Here is a 6,982-nt window from a genome sequence, read left to right on the forward strand (position 1 = left end):
ATTTCTATATTTTTGGCAGAATATTACAAATATTAAATACAAAGATTTTTGCAAATTTTCAGAACAGCAGAAATCTCACAGTCGTCTATTGTGTTGTATTTTGTCAGCCTCGTTTGTGGAGTTTTATTAACTTGTGGGCTTGAATGCGCACATGCTATACACTGACTCTCCATTATTACGAAATCAAATCCTCAACATAAAATCCCCTTGGACCAAATAAAGAATAACAAGGAAAAGGAAGAAACATCAGGATGACAAGCAAACACACCTAACATGGAAAAACATAGATTACAGCAGAGCACAATGTGGTGACACATTTCTACATAAGTGATAAATGACAAGGCACAAATGTAATTAAATAAGATTGATGGGTAGACGTTATACAAGGAAGCTTCAACAAAGGGCACCTATATCCCAACCAACCTATGGGACGCCTGTGTTCTTGAATGACCTCTGAGGTGTCATTTCAGATTCACTGCTTTTATGCCTCCAACCCCCTGAACACACACAAACTTGGCAGTAGAGTGACTTAATTAAGTCACAATGTGGGTTTATGGTTTGTCACACATGTGAACAGAATTATCATTCAGTTTAGTTAGACCTGAATGAGCTTCCACTTTTCTTTTCACTGTGTGTGAGTTGTACTGGACAGTGTCTCGGTCTCGTGCTCATTCTAGTTTGGATCCACCTGTTCTCTGTCAATCTCAAGTAATGGATTTCTCTAAATGACTTTCCTGAGTTAGGCATTTTATACCTTAAGATCAAATCCTTCAAGGACATTCATGAAGGTCATAATTCTCAGTTTTTTTGTAGGGCAGCTTCAGGGATGTCTCGATTCAACTCTGGTCATTTCAGAGGATGTTTATGCTGCTGCTGAACTCTCCTTCATTATACAGTGATGTGTGTCTGTTATTTAGCCTTTGCCTAACCTCTCAACCCTATTACTAACTATTACTAACTGTATTCAGCTATAATTCTGTCATTCTGACTCAGTCTGTAAATATTCTGTGTATTCTGGACACTTTGCATCTACTGTGTGTCTGTTCATCCTGCAAGAGGGAAGTATCCATCCCCTTTTGCTCTTCCTCATGTTTCTCTCATTTCTCTCTTTCCCATTAAAGATTTTTTTGGAGGAGGGGTGGTTCCCTATCTGATTTGAAGATCTGTGGACACAGAGTGTTGCCTGTTGTACACATTGTGAACCCCTTTGAGGATTTGTGATATTGGGCTATATAGATAAAGTTTGACTTGACTTGACCTGACAGCTGTCATTGAGCACAACTCACACAGCACAGACCTATTTGAGTTACTGAAAAAAAAAAAATCAAAGATGTGAACAGGGAGGTCTGGATCCAGGCTACCATTTCAACACAATATCAAATGAAATATTAAAGGTCTTGAACCTATAATATAACACAGAGCCACGCTACAAGACAGGAATACAAGATCTGTTAGTAACTACCATCCTAAGGTCCTTCACAGAAGTTCACTATCTAGGCCTAACTATGTCTTACATAGCAGATCAAAAAGACAACCAGGATTATATTCTAAATTGATTATGTGTTAAATTCATAAGCTTAAGTTCATAATTCTGATTTACTGCACAGTATCTTTGGTTAATTTTACAATCATGCACAATCACGATGCCTTGCCTAGTTGAATTACGGTTGTGAAAGTGCAGAGAGTCTAAGTTTCGTTGTTATAACCATCCATCCATCATCTATACCCCCTTAGTCCTAACCAGGGTCCCAGGGATCTGCTGGAGCCTATCCCAGCTCTCTTTGGGTGAAAGGCAGGGGTCCACCCTGGACAGGTCCTCAGTCCATCACAGGGCCACATAGAGACAAACAACCTCACACACTCACACTCACTCCTATGGGCAATTTAGAGTCACCAATCAACCTGACATACATGTTTTTGGACTGTGGGAGGAAACCAGAGTACCTGGAGAAAACCCACACAAGCACAGGGAGAACATGCAAACTCCACACAGAAAGGCCCCTGCTGGGTTTCAAACCAGGAATCTTCTTGTTGTGAGGCAACAGTGCTAACCACTCATCCACCGTGCTGCCCTTATTATAACAATCATATTTAAATATAGTTTTGATGAGGGGCACTACCTATTTAAAGTTCATGTTGAGACACCTCATGTCAACATGCAGAGAGGACTCTCAGAACCAGACAGGTTAAATCTCGACATACTGATAATAAAACAGCAAAGTCAGAAACACAAAGGCAGCAAAGCCTTGTGCTCTAGATACAAGTGAAACAGCAAAAAGTAAAATGCACATGGCCTTGGATGGAGTAAAAACATCAAGTTCCAGACAGATTTTGAACAGTTTTTTATGAACAAAGTGGTGAATGCTGGTGGTTTTGCTGCTGAAGAATATTACCTAGACATAGAACTGTTAGTTTGGGAAAACCAGTTATGCTGGTATGAATCTTTAAATCACCATAATAGAGCTTCTCTCTCCACTGGTGTATGTGGTAGTCTAACATGAGAAACATTAACTAATAATGTCACAACATTCACTAGTTGTGGGTACAGACGTAAAACACTTAAGACAGACTTTAACTTGAGACATCTCATTGCCCACCTTATCAAACCTTCTGCAATACAATGGACTACTACAAATCCAAAGGCCTAGAGGTAGGACTTATGAGGCCCATGAAACACACAGTTCTGGCAATGACTACTGCCTCTAGCACACTCTTATAAGGAGATGGCCTCATTTAAACAACTCTTCAGAGGTGTAATGCTGGTTTTCACAGAAAAGAACCAATCTTGGAGAAAAGTATAAAGAAATGAATCAAAATGTATGTATTCTTTCTCATTCATCATCTCAGATTGCTTTTGTGAGCCTGTGGAGGGGCCTGCCTGCTAGGTTAAGAACTACTGCACTAAACTAGCTATATGTATAGAAAGTTGACCAAACTAGCTCCACCTCAAGCTGCTACAACAGGAAAATGCTGCTTGCACGTAGTAGTGATGCAGCTTATACTGCACCAGAATTGAATCTAATAATGTCATATAAATAACAATATATGATAATATATAACACAAAGAGTTTTAGAGTTTTATAACATTTATATTTGAAAGTAATCATTGAATAGACTCTAATCTCAACTACACAGCCACCATGTGAGGTCGCTATACTCCACAATTTTAGATGACTTGTTATCTAGACAGTCTCTCCCAACTTCCTTTTGCATGCTTGAGCTCACTATAAAAGCTTTTGCTCCAGTCTTTTTTTTCCCTTTTTCATCAAAGCACATCATACCTTTTACAGTCAAGAGGAACACAATGGGGAAGCCATAGCCTGGCAGAGTCAGAAAGTAAATGAAAGAATAAAATTCTTTCAGAGTGAGGGATGAGTGGTGGCACTGGGGCACGAGGGGTAGGAGAGAGAAAGGAAGCTGCAATTTGAGGAAAAAGCAGGCTGAGGGGAGACCATTAGCATCTGTCAAGCGAGCGTGTCCTTGTGTGTGTATGTGTGTGTGTTTACTAACCCTACCAGTGGATATCTCTGCACTCAACCTGTTTCAGAGCAGACAAAAAAATCGAACAGAAGCCATAGTAGATAGAAGAGGTAAAGAAGGAAAATATGCTAATGAAAGAAGCAATCAGGAAGGTTGGGTGAAGGTTCCAGATGGACAAGAGGCCATAGAGCTTTAATCCAGTAGGTGTATAAAAAAGGAGCATGGGTGGAAAACAAGAGAGAAAGGAGTCTGGTTGTAATGCGACAGTGGTTCAATAAACATTTTCCAGGCTGTCACACACATAAAAGCGCACATACACTCACATGCAAACAGACACAGAGAGGGGAGCTCATATATTTGTAACCTGCTCAGACAGTCATGTTATTGCTCTCCTAATCATGCGTGAGATTAGGTGGCAGCACACACGCAAAAACCTGCTGTTGACAAGCCCTGTGCCATTTCTCTCTCTCTCTCACACACACACACACACACACGCACACGCACACGCACACACACACACACTGTCTATTTTAACTGGGCCTGCTCTGAATAGAAACTGATTTGCTTTCAGGCCAAATAGAGGAATGAATAAGTGTGGTTTATCACTCTATAATTGTAGGGTGGGGACGGGTAAGGAACAGAGACATAGCTATGAAAGGGATAAAAGTTTTTCTGAGTTGTGGAAGTGTTACAGATAAGTAAGAACAAAGAATACATTGATGGCAATTTAGTGAGAAGAGCTTTGCTGGCTGCCTTTCTCTGGTCTGGTTCTTTGTTTAAAATGAACTTGTGGGAGGATGAGAGGTTTGACTTGGATTAAAGGACGAGCTGGAGTGAATCTCTGCTGTGGAGACATGGAGGAGCAAGTCTCTATCTGAGGTGAGACCAATGTTTTCAAGCCTAGTGTGCAACAATTGCCTCACTGCTTACATGATCAGGTGAACAGTGCTGGTGATGAAATGAATTTTCATCTCTTCATCTTCATAATTGCTGGGTTCCCAATTGTTTGCTGTCCTTGTGACTGAGATCTGTACAGTCTCTGAATCCAAATCTGCCTTGGTGCTGATTTGGAGCAACCTTCCTGACTGATTTGGAGCAGAGAAATTCAACAGCTCATGTGCACACAGAGATAACAGAGATTAGTTTAACGCCAGAGCACAGGGCACACAAACAAACAAAAACAACAGTAAGTGGATACTAATGCATGTAAAAACAAATAAAACATAAAATAATATAAACATTAATGTCACACCAATTAGTATTTTAGATCAACAGGCTAAAATGTCTTCTGTAATGTGAAAGCGGCTGCTCATAGGGATGAAATCAAAGCATTGTCATGATTTTATTGACTCCATCTTTACAGTTTTGATTTGATCAGTAATGCTTCCTAATGCAGCAGGCAGCTGTTTTCACTTCTGATAAACCTGTCGTACACTACCTGTCCAGCACCAGAGGGCAGACCAACAAAGGTTGCATGCTGGTGAAAGTAGTGGAGCATCTTTATTAGCTAAAGAGACAGATATTTACCTCAGGAGTTGGAGTAGACCACAGTGTGAGTAAATGGAGGGTGAATATTGGATTTACATTCATCAGGTGGACACAAAACACTGTGACCCCTAAAATAAATGCAACCGTTGCTGCAAGTCTTTTGGATGTGTAAATAAACAACGGCTAACACATTCACCACATAGTCACAGCTTTATAAAGGGGTGGTATCTTACTGTAGTTTTGTGTTTATAGCTGGCTGTGCTGCAACCACAACATCTTTAGAAGCTAAACATCTGGATGGATAACATTTATAATGGCCAGTTCTATGCAGCAAACCCAGAATCTCTGAAGCTGTGTGATGACACCATATGAGCATTATTATATATTTATTAATATTTTCCCCTCATACAGGTCAGCCCTGAAGGGTAAAACACAACGTGTATAATCTTGCAATTATTTTGTCCTTGGATTTGCATGTAAGTGTTTTTCTCCCTGTATTACACATGAAACTCAATCACCATTTTGTTGAAATAGACCTTTACACCACACACATATACACACATTCACAGAGAGCTGAGCAATGGATGACGATAATCTCAGCCTGTGATGGCACTCATTGCCACAGTAATTTTATGAATCAGTTCCAATTTCCCAGGACTCTGACTCTGCAAGATAGGAGACAGTAGCCATACAGTTTAGATAGATGGATGGATGGATGGGTGGGTGGATAGATAGATAGATAGATAGATAGATAGATAGATAGATAGATAGATAGATAGATAGATAGATAGATAGATAGATAGATAGATAGATAGATAGATAGATAGATAGATAGATAGATAGATAGATAGATAGATAGAAATTGAGCATACATATTTCAGTCAGCTCAGTTGTTACACTCACTTTCATCATTCAGCTGTGTAAAAGATGTACAAAAGCACTGCTTTCTTTCTTGTCTGATCCTTCCTGATGTTCTAAACATAATTAAAATAATACAAACAGTAATGACATGTATAGTTAGATTCTGTTTCTGTTGAGCCAGTCCCTGCTAACTTGTGTAAGAGCAGGTACCAGTAAATGAAAGTCACCATTTTAAAAAACCTGCATGTCTCTGGACTGTGTGAGGAAGCTGGAGCACCCGCCACAGAAAACCCATGCATACAAGAGTAGGGCATACAAACGGAAAGGCCCCAGTCAAGCCACTGCAGTTTAAATGTACGTTATTTAGTTAATGCCACTGTTAACAACTGGTGCAATGCAGCAGGGAGGTTTGATAAACATTTATCAGCATCGGCGTGAGTACATCCCAAATTATGCAGGTTTCAGTTTCAAATACTTCACCACTTGAGTGACACAATGATATATATTTTTAATAAATCAGTTCAACTGTTTTAAAAGATTCTGTGGTTTAAAATTATGGATCAATTTAATAAAATTATTACTGTTTTACACCCTGGTTCTGACTGGTCAGCCAAGATTCAAAGTTTAAATTGATTGCTTTTTAAAACTATTTCCACAGAGATGGAAAAAATGTTTCTGTGTTGCCACTTCATTTAACTGAAAAATGGCTTTCAGGGACTGCTGGGTGTAGATTTCTGGCTCTGTCTGACTGGATAGACAGATAGATGAATTAATCAAATTTTTTTACCCAAACACGTTCAAGGCAAGTTGTCAAGTTTAAAAGTATCAAAGGACAAAAGTGAGTTGTTTTTCACATAAGTCCAGTCACCTGAATCTTTAAACCTAATGAATAAATTTTTGTTGAACGTGCGATCATTATGTTGCTTGGAGACTTCATGGTTGTAGCTGGTGAGCTAATGGCCAACATGTTAGCGAGGTGTAACTCATTAAGGTTTGCTCATTAAGCAAGTTTATTAGCACAGTTTATCCAAGAGACGTAGTCGTACCATATCATAAATGGACATGACAGGGGTCTCACTCTCATGGCTTCAACTAAGCCATTTTAATATACTAGTAACATTAGTTATTAGTACTACTCTTAGTATGAGTTCTT

This window comes from Mastacembelus armatus, chromosome 1 (assembly GCF_900324485.2).
Source record: "Mastacembelus armatus chromosome 1, fMasArm1.2, whole genome shotgun sequence".
Taxonomy (NCBI): domain Eukaryota; kingdom Metazoa; phylum Chordata; class Actinopteri; order Synbranchiformes; family Mastacembelidae; genus Mastacembelus; species Mastacembelus armatus.